A 14,895-nucleotide genomic window follows, 5' to 3' on the forward strand; every position below is an offset into this window, starting at 1 on the left:
TCCACCTGGGCTGTATGAGGCAGCTTTACACAATGTTCAAACAGTAGGAACACCTCTGTAATTGAGTTACACCCCCCCCTTTTGCCCTCAGAACAGCTGCAAGTCTTTGGTATGTACTTTACAAGGTATTGAAACTTTTCCACAGGGATGCTGGTCATGTTGACTCCAATGCTTCCTACAGTTGTGTCAAGTTGGCTGGATGTCCTTTGGGTGATGGACTATTTTTGATACACATGGGGAAACTGTTGAGCATGGAAAAACCCAGCAGTGTTGTGGTTCTTGACACACTGATGTGCCTGGCACCTACTGTACCCTGTTGAAAGCCACTTAAATATGGCCCATTCATCCTCAATGGCATGCAGACGCACACAATCCATGTCTTGAGGCTTAAAAATCCTTCACCTGTCTTCTCTCCTACATCACCGATTTGAAGGGGATTTTACAAGTTACATCAAAAGGGATCATGGCTATCACCTGGTCAGTCTGTCATGGAAAGAGCAGATGTCTTTCATAGTAAATGCTACAGCTAGGGCCTAGACTAATTATTCCTGCTTCGATTACATGGTGGTCAGTAAAACTCCTGACCCTAATCATGGAACAATCAGATCTCTGCCACTAGGTCTCCCTTTCACTCGTTCGGTCTCTTTTTGCTGCAAAACTATATCTGGATAGTGGAATTTTCAGAGATTTTTTTGTTTGTTTTGTTCTTCCACAAATGGAATGCTAAGGTCACCAGTAAAATTGTCCAGCTTGTGGGACCATTAAGCCCAGCAGAGGGAGTGAACAGGATTTTATGGAGCCTGGTCTGTCTGTTCTCTGCTGAAGAACTGGGAGAGGCTATGTTCCTATTCTCTACCCTTCCACCCTTGAAAAGGAATTGACTGGAGTCCCTACAGCCATGCTTCCACCAATCTAATGTTATTAACTGCATGAGTTGGAGTGAACAAGTGCACACTTCTGGAGGAGGATAGATGATCAGAACGCAGCCTTAGGACCATGGTGTGTTGTGTGTGGTGTATAAACACTGAGGCATCTGGGAAAATATGATCAGGCTTAAAGAACTAGTTGAGGTCAAATAAGCGACGGACTACAGATGAGAATTTGCTGTCTAGCTAAATCAATACTTCAGCTCAGTATTGTGCGTCTGAGTTATTTGTGTACTGTAAAAATACAATACATGGCTTAACGGTGATTTTTGTTGCAGTGATGTCATGGAGTGTGAGCAGACCTAACAAATGGAGGTACTATAATGGGTTTGTGTGCTCGCGCCAGCCTCCACAAACACAGCCGGTGCGGTAAGAGTATCAGTAACTTTCAGTGTAAATGAGTTTGAGGACATTGCCTGTGACAGGTTGGTTGTCTTGCTGCACATCATCACAAATGAGTGTCGAGGTGGCTACTGTGCAGCTGGTGTTGCTAGAGTTGGGGGAAGGGAAGGATGGCTGAGGTGTGCTTGGTCAGTGTTGCATGGTCTGTTCAACAACACAGACCTATTATACACACGCTGCCACTGAATGTATACAGAATACACTATATTATTTTGTTAAATGTTCAGAAGTTATGGGGCTGTGTGTCTGAGTATCTCTGAGACCAATGCAATTTCTGGTGGTCTCACTGGTGTTCTGATCAGCTCTGCACAGCTGTTGTTCTGTGTTATTGCTGCACAGACATTATGGAAATACCTTGACTGCAGTGATGGCTTCTGCCTCAGCCTCTCACAGCGCAGAACCAGAGCTGGGTTCAATTACTATTTGAAATCATTTAAAATACCTTATCTGTGCAGACTGTGCTTGACTGATCTTTCCTGGCTTAATGGACCAACAGAATAGTCCAAAAGGCACACCTGGCGAATCTGTCACGCCAGGCAGCTTAGAGCAAGCGTTCAAAAAGTGTGAAATATTTTAAATAGTATTTTAACCCAGCTCTGGCATTAGCGCCTCACAGCACAGCGGCGCGTAGATCACTGATCCGTATGAAGGTGATTGCGAAGTGATTCTTTAATTTTACTCACTATCATGTTTAATGTGCAGTAAAGAAGGCAACAGAGACCCAGCATCTCCATATCTAATCTGCGTCCCAAATGGCACCCTGTTCCCTATTACGTGCATTACTTTTCTCCAGAGCCTATAGTCCCCCCCCCCCCCCCCCCCCCCCCCCGCCTCTCCCTTGGCGGGAATGCGACCAACCTTCACTTCCCTCCTCGATCCTTCCGTTCCTCCCTCCATTAATATCTTCTAGTGACCAGGGCAGAGAGTTATAGCTGGCATAAAAGGCAGGTAATGCATTGTTAACTCATCCTGTCTGTTCAGAGCTGATAGATCCCTCGCTCTAAATCTCAATGCTTCCAATAAAATGTAAATGCTAATGCTTAAACAGGCTAGCTAGACTTACATGCTGGAGGAGGGTGGCGCCTGGGGACGGGGTGGGGGTGATGTTTAGGCCACGCCTGAAATCCAGCAGAGAATAGAGGAGAGGGAAAAGGGAGGAGAGGAAAGAAATTCAATTCATGGAAATAATAGCATCACCAGATTCCTAAACATAGGCTACACTCAAGTTTTGTTATGTTACAGTATGTTGTTGAGAGACCCACATGTGGTGGAACAATAATAGTTATCCTCCATTCACCAGCAAAGAATCAAAGACTCCTTGTCTCCGTGTGGGTATAATGCATGATGATTCCACGTCATAGTCAGTGTAACCTTGGTTTTCTAAATGTTGATCCACTTCTCACTTTGAATTATCCCTCTCGTTTCTCTGCCGACTGGTAAGGACGATGATTTGTGTTCCTTCGTAACACCGGCTTGTCCTGTAATTACATCATTAATTAATTTGCAGAAAAGAAAGGGAGAGAGAGAAAATATTGATAGCATTAGTAAGGCCAATGCATGATGAACCAACAGTCTTACACACACAATGTTGTAATCATTTCAGAACAGAATCCTTTGATTTCAATACAACCAGTGTCTATTCCTGCATGTTTTAAAGATGATACATTTGTAATTTCGTGAGTAGCTAATAAGAGGCACAAATTATTGAAGTTAGCTAATTGTTACAACAATTGGTATTACATTGTAATATAAAAAAGTACATTGTAAGAACATTTTGCAATGTTAGAAGACAAAGTATGGGATATACAATATTAAACAGTGTGACTCTTTAGACTGTAACATACTATGGATTGACCAATTTGTTTTCTAGTGCATTCTTCTTGACCTCAGTACAATGACTGAACCATGGGTTGTGTTTATCAGGCTCTAAAACAGAAGAAAATAGACACAAACCGGGAGGGACTAACGTTACATGAACTTGTCCAATAAGAAATATTCCTTTTTTGTATTCTGTTGTACCCTAATGAATACGATCCAGGTCCTCCTTATTTACAGCACAGCAGTTAAGTGGAGAGCTTTAAAACACATTCATTCTAATTGATTTCAGAGTGGGACTACCACCATAGATAGACAATTACTACAACGGGAATTACCATTCAAGTCTACATGCACTATGTTCAAATAAATGTATTCATGTGACTACTACCAAGATTATCCCAGTGGTCGTCCCTGTTGGTAAATTACACGCGGAGATTGGGACTGTGGACAGTGGTAACATTATAACAACAGTTAATGATGTATTAGACATTACAATGTGATTCAGATTCTGATTAAAGAAGAGAAGGAACTTCTCTTGGGGTAGAAAATGCACTCTCAGCAGGGACAGACTTTGAAGCACCACAGACATAGGCTATAATGTACAGTACCAGTTGAAGTTTGAACACACCTACTCATTCAAGGGATATTTTTACGATTTTCTACATTGTACAATAATAGTGAAGACATCAAAACTATGAAATAACACATATGGAATCATGTAGTAACCAAAAAAGTATTAAACAAAACAAAATATATTTTATATTTGCTATTCTTCAATATGTGTTATTTCATAGTTTTGATGTCTTCACTATTATTCTACAATGTAGAAAATAGTACAAATAAAGAAAAACCCTGGAATGAGTAGGCGTGTCCCAACCTTTGACTGGTACTGTATATCAGCCATTTAAACGTGATCCTTTACGAGGTTGAATTGTCCAAAATCTACCCTAGCATAGCACTTTAGAATAGATGCTCAATGCATAGCTTCATTCTACGTAGTATGCTAGTGTGGATATTGGAACAGAGCGTCAGCCAGAGTGAAGATAGAGATACAGGGGGTCTGATGACATGCAGTCAGTGACCAGTAGATCTAGGTGGGAAACAGAACAGACACCTGCTTCACATGATATCCTCACTGGTGAGTACTCACTCACTCACTCACGCAGGCAGGCAGACAGACAGACAGGCAGTGTAGTTAGAATAGATATTCTGAGGCTGGAAAGAAAAGGGGAAGGTCAGCCAAAGGTAGTCACTTGCTCCCTGGCCCTATCCTGTCCTCCATCAGCCCCTCCTTCCCTGCCCTCCCTTGACCCAGAGGAATCACGGCTGCATGACTATTGGGTCGTTTCAGATAGCATGTGTCCCTGCATTTTACCACAGAGACTTATTGGCGCCCTTTTACATTGAAAAGTCGGCTTGAGTTTCCTAGAGGGGACATGTGTGGTGAGCGTTAATCCGCTCACATTCAGCCCAGACACGTTCTGCCGCTGGATATCTGGTTGTCAGCCCTGCCCAAAGCCCTGGCCAGGTGCTGCATGTCCACCACCGATCAGTGACCAAGGCATTCTAGAGCAAGCCCGAGAGAACATATCGCTATATCTGTTTACCCGAGTATAATGTTGTACCATAAAGTATCTAATGTTACGCTCTCAATGAATGTGTGGTATTATACTGTTGAGATTTTAGATGATGACTCAGCTGTGACTGTAGACGTGAGAAGCCACATCTGTCGAATGTTAAACTATGCACCGGACCGCGGTTCAAATAGGATTCGATGTCTTTCAAATACTTTAGCTACCAATGGAATGCAAACCCCGCCCATCTGGAACCCAAGGCAGGCTCAATCAAGCGCTCAAAGTATTTGAATTTTTTTTCAAACACGCTTTGAACCAGGTTGGCTCAGGCTGCACATCATACAGGCTTTGAACCAGGTTGGCTTTGTCTCCACATCCTACAGGCTTTGAACCAGGTTGGCTCTGTCTCCACATCCTACAGGCTTTGAACCAGGTTGGCTCTGTCTCCACATCCTACAGGCTTTGAACCAGGTTGGCTCTGTCTCCACATCATACAGGCTTTGAACCAGGTTGGCTTTGTCTCCACATCCTACAGGCTTTGAACCAGGTTGGCTTTGTCTCCACATCATACAGGCTTTGAACCAGGTTGGCTTTGTCTCCACATCATACAGGCTTTGAACCAGGTTGGCTCTGTCTCCACATCATACAGGCTTTGAACCAGGTTGGCTCTGTCTCCACATCATACAGGCTTTGAACCAGGTTGGCTCTGTCTCCACATCATACAGGCTTTGAACCAGGTTGGCTCTGTCTTCACATCCTACAGGCTTTGAACCAGGTTGGCTTTGTCTCCACATCATACAGGCTTTGAACCAGGTTGGCTTTGTCTCCACATCATACAGGCTTTGAACCAGGTTGGCTCTGTCTCCACATCATACAGGCTTTGAACCAGGTTGGCTCTGTCTTCACATCATACAGGCTTTGAAGAACCAGGTTGGCTCTGTCTCCACATCATACAGACTTTGAAGAACCAGGTTGGCTCTGTCTCCACATCATACAAGCTTTGAACCAGGTTGGCTCTGTCTCCACATCATACAGGCTTTGAAGAACCAGGTTGGCTCTGTCTCCACACCATACAGGCTTTGAAGAACCAGGTTGGCTCTGTCTCCACACCATACAGGCTTTGAAGAACCAGGTTGGCTCTGTCTCCACATCATACAGGCTTTGAACCAGGTTGGCTCTGTCTCCACACCATACAGTCTTTGAAGAACCAGGTTGGCTCTGTCTCCACACCATACAGGCTTTGAAGAACCAGGTTGGCTCTGTCTCCACACCATACAGGCTTTGAAGAACCAGGTTGGCTCTGTCTCCATAGCATACAGGCTTTGAAGAACCAGGTTGGCTCTGTCTCCACATCATACAGGCTTTGAATAACCAGGTTGGCTCTGTCTCCACATCATACAGACTTTGAAGAACCAGGTTGGCTCAGGCTGCACATCATACAGGCTTTGAACCAGGTTGGCTTTGTCTCCACATCCTACAGGCTTTGAACCAGGTTGGCTCTGTCTCCACATCATACAGGCTTTGAACCAGGTTGGCTCTGTCTCCACATCATACAGGCTTTGAAGAACCAGGTTGGCTCTGTCTCCACATCATACAGACTTTGAAGAACCAGGTTGGCTCTGTCTCCACATCATACAAGCTTTGAACCAGGTTGGCTCTGTCTCCACATCATACAGGCTTTGAACCAGGATGGCTCTGTCTCCACACCATACAGGCTTTGAAGAACCAGGTTGGCTCTGTCTCCACACCATACAGGCTTTGAAGAACCAGGTTGGCTCTGTCTCCACACCATACAGGCTTTGAAGAACCAGGTTGGCTCTGTCTCCACACCATACAGGCTTTGAAGAACCAGGTTGGCTCTGTCTCCACACCATACAGGCTTTGAAGAACCAGGTTGGCTCTGTCTCCACAGCATACAGGCTTTGAAGAACCAGGTTGGCTCTGTCTCCACATCATACAGACTTTGAAGAACCAGGTTGGCTCTGTCTCCACATCATACAGGCTTTGAAGAACCAGGTTGGCTCTGTCTCCACATTATACAGGCTTTGAACCAGGTTGGCTCTGTCTCCACATCATACAGGCTTTGAAGAACCAGGTTGGCTCTGTCTCCACATCATACAGGCTTTGAAGAACCAGGTTGGCTCTGTCTCCACATCATACAGACTTTGAAGAACCAGGTTGGCTCTGTCTCCACATCATACAAGCTTTGAAGAACCAGGTTGGCTCTGTCTCCACATCATACAGGCTTTGAAGAACCAGGTTGGCTCTGTCTCCACATCATACAGGCTTTGAAGAACCAGGTTGGCTCTGTCTCCACATCATACAGGCTTTGAAGAACCAGGTTGGCTCTGTCTCCACATCATACAGACTTTGAAGAACCAGGTTGGCTCTGTCTCCACATCATACAGACTTTGAAGAACCAGGTTGGCTCTGTCTCCACATCATACAGGCTTTGAAGAACCAGGTTGGCTCTGTCTCCACATCATACAGGCTTTGAAGAACCAGGTTGGCTCTGTCTCCACATCATACAGACTTTGAACCAGGTTGGCTCTGTCTCCACATCATACATTTCAATTGGAAATGGTCAGGAGATAACTGAAATGGCCATGCTTTTTCTAGGAGGGTTTAAGGTTCTGAGAGCCCGTGAAATCCTCTGGACTTCCAACTGAGATATTTATTTCATCAGGAAATGTGGAGCCCATTAATTGATCCACAAGGATTTGGATCCAGCAAAAAGTTCAAGTGCGGTACTTTCAGTGCCTTTGACTCAATAGATTGCTTTCCACAAGAGGAAACAGGTTTAAAAAGCACAGTGGATTTCTGATGGTCATAGGATTAGTGTGTTGTAGATTACCAATCCCTCTTGCTCTGGATATCTGCATTCACCAGATTAGTGCATGCATTCACAACAGTCCCAAGCCTTTACATAGATCAGAAATAGGAAGTATATTTGATTACTTTGAGAATGTACAGTATTTGATCATAGACAGCGTGTCATCATGTCATTGATCATAAACAGACAGCGTGTCATCAGATCCCTGATCAGAAACAGACAGCATGTCATCAGATAATTGATCATAAACAGACAGCATGTCATCAGATCATTGATCATAGACAGCGTGTCATCAGATCACTGATCATAAACATACAGCATGTCATCAGATAATTGATCATAAACAGACAGCATGTCATCAGATCATTGGTTATAGACAGCGTGTCATCAGATCATTGGTCATAGACAGCGTGTCATCAGATCATTGATCATAAACAGACAGCGTGTCATCAGATCATTGGTCATAGACAGTGTGTCATCAGATCATCGATCATAGACAGCGTGTCATCAGATCATCGATCATAGACAGCGTGTCATCAGCTCATCGATCATAGACAGCCTGTCATCATATCATTGATCATAGACAGTGTGTCATCAGATCTTCGATCATAGACAGCGTGTCATCGATCATAGACAGCGTGTCATCATCTCATTGCTCATAGACAGCGTGTCATCAGATCATTGGTCATAAACAGACAGCATGTCATCAGATCATTGGTTATAGACAGCGTGTCATCAGATCATTGGTCATAGACAGCCTGTCATCAGATCATTGATCATAAACAGACAGCGTGTCATCAGATCATCGATCATAGACAGCGTGTCATCATATCATTGATCATAGACCATGTGTCATCAGATCATCAATCATAGACAGCGTGTCATCGATCATAGACAGCGTGTCATCATATCATTGCTCATAGACAGTGTGTCAGATCATTTCTAGTGATTGAGAAGACGTGTCACAAGTGACATGACCCTCATTCAAACATTTCATGTCTGACCATGGACTCCATCTCCTCTCCTCTCTTCTGCCAGAAATAAACCCATTCTTCCCTGAGTACCGTGGCAGAAATCCAGGAAACGTGAGATAATTTGGGGAGCAGACCGAACAGAGGGTCTATCCACCACCAGATACCTCCCACTTCAGTCCCTTCTTATCCTCTTTCCTCACTCTAACTTTACCTTCTGTCTCTCTCTAATTCAAATGGTTCCTGCCATGCCAGTACACCCTATCAGATGTTGCCAAAGCAATACAATACATCAAACAATTAGATAATATAATAAGAAAGAAAAACTCTTTCTCTCTCTCTGTCTCTCTCTCGCTATCTCTCACCACACACTCTCTCTCTTTCTCTCTGTCTGTCTCTCTATCGCTATCTCTCACCACACACTCTCTATTTCTCTCTCTGTCTGTCTCTCTCTCTCTCGCTATCTCTCACCACACACTCTCTCTCTTTCTCTCTCTGTCTGTCTCTCTCTCGCTATCTCTCACCACACACACTCTCTCTTTCTCTCTCTGTCTGTCTCTCTCTCGCTATCGCTCACCACACACTCTCTCTTTCTCTCTGTCTGTCTCTCTCGGTATCTCTCACCACACACTTTCTCTCTCTGTCTGTCTCTCTCTCGCTATCTCTCACCACACACTCTCTCTCTTTCTCTCTGTCTCTCTCGGTATCTCTCACCACACACTTTCTCTCTCTGTCTGTCTCTCTCTCTCTCGCTATCTCTCACCACACACTCTCTCTCTTTCTCTCTCTGTCTGTCTCTCTCTCGCTATCTCTCACCACACACACTCTCTCTTTCTCTCTCTGTCTGTCTCTCTCTCGCTATCGCTCACCACACACTCTCTCTTTCTCTCTGTCTGTCTCTCTCGGTATCTCTCACCACACACTTTCTCTCTCTGTCTGTCTCTCTCTCGCTATCTCTCACCACACACACTCTCTCTTTCTCTCTCTGTCTCTCTCTCTCTCGCTATCTCTCACCACACACTCTCTCTCTTTCTCTCTCTGTCTGTCTCTCTCTCGCTATCTCTCACCACACACACTCTCTCTTTCTCTCTCTGTCTGTCTCTCTCTCGCTATCGCTCACCACACACTCTCTCTTTCTCTCTGTCTGTCTCTCTCGGTATCTCTCACCACACACTTTCTCTCTCTGTCTGTCTCTCTCTCGCTATCTCTCACCACACACACTCTCTCTTTCTCTCTCTGTCTCTCTCTCTCTCGCTATCTCTCACCACACACTCTCTCTTTCTCTCTCTGTCTGTCTCTCTCACTCTCTCTGTCTCTCTACACGTCTCTCTACCCTCTGTATCTAGTACTGCAAACCTGGTTTCAAGTCTGTGAGCTGATACAGCCTGACATATATGTTACATAAGTGATACTGAGGTTGATGTTCTGTTTTACCACGTAGCATTTGACCAACTACAAGACATGATAAGAGCCAAGAGAGGAGAGACAGCATCATGTTTCTGTTTCTGACCTCTCCACTATGGCATCTCCCCACCTGGTTTGTTGTAAAAAGACTGACGGCGTATTTCATACAATTTTGGAAGAGATCTTTTTAAATTAGAGTAGAATAAGAAACATTTAATTTATCTGTGAAACTTCAAGCTTGCATGTATGATGCATTATGTAAGACTTGTCATAAGCATTTAGGCCTATTACCCCTTCTAACGTGTTATCATCATCTCATAATGATCGTGACTATCGTTCATCCAAGATGGCACCAGCCTAGGGTTTCGTCTTTAATCTGGTCAGTAATACATCATGGATGTCTTAGGCTTTTAAGTATTGATCCAGGTGAAAAGGTGGGACATTTCCACCATGTTCACATCCAAAAGCTCTTCAATCCATATTGAGTGAATAAAGTTTGCTACTGAACAGTATATCTAGTTTCAAGAACCTAATCCTAATCCGATTGTAATAAATAAATATGTCATTTTTGACTTGAAGACTTCCTCTCCAAGAATGTGTTACTTCAAAACGATCAGCTCTAAAAAGGAGACTTCACTCAAACCACGTGAAAATGTATGTCAGATGTGTTGCCATGACGACAGGAAGGGCAATGGAGGGCTATCGCGGAATAAATAGCTCATCTGTTTCCTATTGGCTAGGAAAGAGGGAGAAAGACAGAGAGAGGGAGATTGGGGGAGAGCAAGAAAGTAGAAAAGGGGGAGAGAGGAGGCTGGAGGAGGGAGGAATGCTGGAGGAAAGGTGCTGGAGGGAGACAGCTGACAGGCTGGATTAGGAGGGAGGTGGGAAGAGGGAAGGAGGGAGACAGAAGGAGAAAGGCTGGAGGCTGGCTAGAGGGACGCTGGAGGAGGGAGACAGGAGACCGGATCCTGGAGCTCAGCCTCATTCTAGATGTAAAATGTAGGCTAGAGGTGTAGTCTAGCCTACACCTATCCAACAGGATAGGTGTAGGCTATAGGATAGGTGTAGTCTATAGGATAGGTGTAATCTATAGGATAGGTGTAGTCTATAGGATAGGTGTAGGCTAGAGGTGTAGTCTATAGGATATGTGTAGTCTACAGTGGGGCAAAAAAGTACTTATATGATAGGTGTAGGCTATTGGATAGGTGTAGTCTATAGGATAGGTGTAAGCTATAGGATAGGTGTAGTCTATAGGATAGGTGTAGTCTATAGGATAGGTGTAGGCTATAGGATAGGTGTAGGCTATAGGATAGGTGTAGGCTACAGGTGCAGACTATAGGATATGTGTAGGCTATATGATAGGTGTAGGCTAGAGGTGTAGTCTATAGGATAGGTGTAGGCTAGAGGTGTAGTCTATAGGATAGGTGTAGTCTATTTGATAGGTGTAGGCTATAGGATAGGTGTAGGCTATAGGATAGATGTAGGCTATAGGATAGATGTAGGCTATATGATAGGTGTAGGCTAGAGGTGTAGTCTACAGGATATGTGTAGTCTATAGGGTATGTGTAGTCTATAGGATAGGTGTAGGCTATAGGATAGGTGTAGGCTACAGGTGCAGAATATAGGATATGTGTAAACTAGTAGAAACTCAACAGAGTACCTCCGGCCCTCTCTGCACTACCCTCTACCCTCTCCTCCGGCCTTCTCTGCACTACCCTCTACCCTCTCCTCCGGCCCTCTCTGCACTACCCTCTACCCTCTCCTCCGGCCCCCTCTGCACTTCCCTCTACCCTTTCCTCCGGCCTTCTCTGCACTTCCCTCTACCCTCTCCTACGGCCCTCTCTGCACTACCCTCTACCCTCTCCTCCGGCCCTCTCTGCACTACCCTCTACCCTCTCCTCCGGCCCTCTCTGCACTACCCTCTACCCTCTCCTCCGGCCCTCTCTGCACTACCCTCTACCCTCTCCTCCGGCCCTCTCTGCACTACCCTCTACCCTCTCCTCCGGCCTTCTCTGCACTTCCCTCTACCCTCTCCTCCGGCCCTCTCTGCACTACCCTCTACCCTCTTCTCTGGCCTTCTCTGCACAACCCTCTACCCTCTCCTCCGACCCTCTCTGCACTACCCTCTACCCTCTCCTCCGGCCCTCTCTGCACTACCCTCTACCCTCTCCTCCAGCCTTCTCTGCACTTCCCTCTACCCTCACCTCCGGCCCTCTCTGCACTACCCTCTACCCTCTCCTCCGGCCCTCTCTGCACTACCCTCTACCCTCTCCTACGACCCTCTCTGCACTACCCTCTACCCTCTCCTCTGGCCCTCTCTGCACTACCCTCTACCCTCTCCTACGACCCTCTCTGCACTACCCTCTACCCTCTCCTCCAGCCCTCTCTGCTGATGGATGAATGTACTGTTGGCATTTAGGGCCATTTTATTACCCTCTGAAGTTTCTTGTGTTTCCATCATCCAAATGACCCTCCTACAATTTACCAGGCTTTATGTGCTTTTACTGACCTGTGGGTGGAGCACAGCACGGGTGCAATGAAGCCATAGGTGAACTGGAAACATGCATGTGTGAATGAACCAGACAAGGAAGAGGTGAAGCGAGAGGTTTTACTCCACCCAAAATCTGTCCACGAAAATAAGCCCACCAAGTGAGACATTTTTGTTTGTAGGTCAATGAGTGTCTAATTTTGTCAACAAAAAAATGTAATTGCTAATTCGCTACATGAGGCTTATTTTATCGGATAGAAGTTTCGTAATGGTTAGATTGTTATGAATGCACTGATATAAGTGGACTCGTGGCATTTCGGCAACGACTTTATGTCAGCAATATGCCTGTTTTCATAGAGATAGAGGACTCATGGATATATCCCGTTTTAGCATGGACCTTGCCATTGAGGTCTTCCACCATTTTAAAGTAGTCAACTGGTTCAAATCAAATCAAATGTATGTATAAAGCCCTTCTTACATCAGCTGATATCTCAAAGTGCTGTATAGAACCCAGCCTAAAACCCCAAGGTGTAGAAGCCCGGTGGAAAAACTCCCTAGAAAGGCCCGAACCTAGGAAGAAACCTAGAGAGGAACCAGACTACGAGGGGTGGCCAGTCCTCTTCTGGCTGTGCCAGGTGGAGATTATAACAGAACATGGCCAAGATGTTCAAATGTTCATAGATGACCAGCAGGGTCAAATAATGATAATCACAGTGGTTATCGAGGGTGCAACAGGTCAGCACCTCAGGAGTAAATGTCAGTTGGATTTTCATAGCCGATCATTCAGAGTACCTCTACCACTCCTGCTGTCTAGAGAGTTGAAAACAGCAGGTCTGGGACAGGTAGCATGTCCGGTAAACAGGTCAGGGTTCCATAGCCGCAGGCAGAACAGTTGAAACTGGAGCAGCAGCATGGCTGCTGCAGTTTGGTTGGGTGTTCCTATGTATTGGGAGCAAATCAGCCAATGAGGAACAAGAAAATGTACTACTTTAAAATGGAGATGGCCTCAATGGTGCTGCCATTTGGTCACAGACGCTATAATGGCAGAGATACAAAGAAATATATCACTATGGCCTGTTGTTTGCACGCTTATCTGCCCTCTCATTGGCTAGAATGGTCCCACCTGATCTCGCCTCCCTTCCATATTTGAGGCCATACATGTAATGTACGTACGTGATCCTGTGTCCACTGACGCAGATACACATTTATCATTTATTCAAGTTGTTTTGGTTCAGGCTGAAGTGGGTATTGACTCAATGCTGATGGTTCACCTTTCAACTGTCCAAAGAATACAAAGAATTAGCTCTGCCTGCAATGATGCTGAATGATGTCTCTGGTCATTGTCATATCATGATATCACCACCAGAGGGCATCAGCCCTCAGTGGACTGTGTTGGAGCACATTCCTCGACAATCCTCAGTCATGATTGATTACTGTGAGCACCAGAACACAACGCACTGGTGTTCTCGTTTGAGTGTCATGCTACAAGCGGAGCCATTAATCTCCTTCACTCACAGCACCTTGATCATCTGCACCAGCCCATTACAACACGCTCACATGCACATGCACACACACACACGCGCGCTCGCGCACTCAAGCACACACACACGCACACACACACACTCCTCCTCCAGATGTTGTAGCCTACTCAGGTATATGTTGTAACATGTACAAAGGAACTGTCACTCCTTCTGCCAGACTACGTTCTCCCCTTCAGTTCTAACATATCAGCTTTCTACAGTACTGCACTCTTAGCATTTACAATTCTTCTCCAATAAAGGAATTGTCTGACATAATGTTGATTATGTGTTTGTTTTATAGTGTGTCTTCAAAATGCATTTTCCAGGCAGGACAATTGTAGTTACTGTTAGGTTGCTGAATTTGCCCCTTAGCGAGCTACTAAATCACATTTACAAACTGTTACCAGAATTTACCTCAAGACTCGAAATCAGAAATATGTTATGATCAAATTAGATATTCTGTAGCTGAATGGAAACAGTTATTGGGAAACATGATCCCATCTGAAACTATTTTCATTCAGGTAGAATGTTCCAGAAATGCCCACCAGAGGGAGCAAGATGCTGTCAAATCCATTATTAGACTGGGATATTAAATCTCCTTCGTGGGATACTATATTTACAGTTGGAAACATAAAGCCAAGGTTATGTAAATGATTTTGAAGCCACAAGCTATGTAAATGTTACAAGTAGTCAAAGCCAAATCATTTGAATTGGATTTTTTTCTTCTATTTTGATTAGAATGATAGCTGATTTAAGGCAGAGAAGACAAACATGTAGGCTATTTATACCTCCTGCTCTCTGTGGAGGCAGTGCTTGAAGTGAACTGAAATAGGTACCGGTGCTATTTTTAGGATTTTAGACTCAATATTCTTGGAGGTTGTTTCCCTTTAGTATCTGAGGGACCTGTAACCCCAGAGACTCTTACAGCGCCGAGCGCTGTAAGAGTCCATCCCTAGTAG

Source organism: Oncorhynchus kisutch, linkage group LG17 (genome assembly GCF_002021735.2).
Source record: "Oncorhynchus kisutch isolate 150728-3 linkage group LG17, Okis_V2, whole genome shotgun sequence".
NCBI classification, from domain to species: Eukaryota; Metazoa; Chordata; class Actinopteri; order Salmoniformes; family Salmonidae; genus Oncorhynchus; species Oncorhynchus kisutch.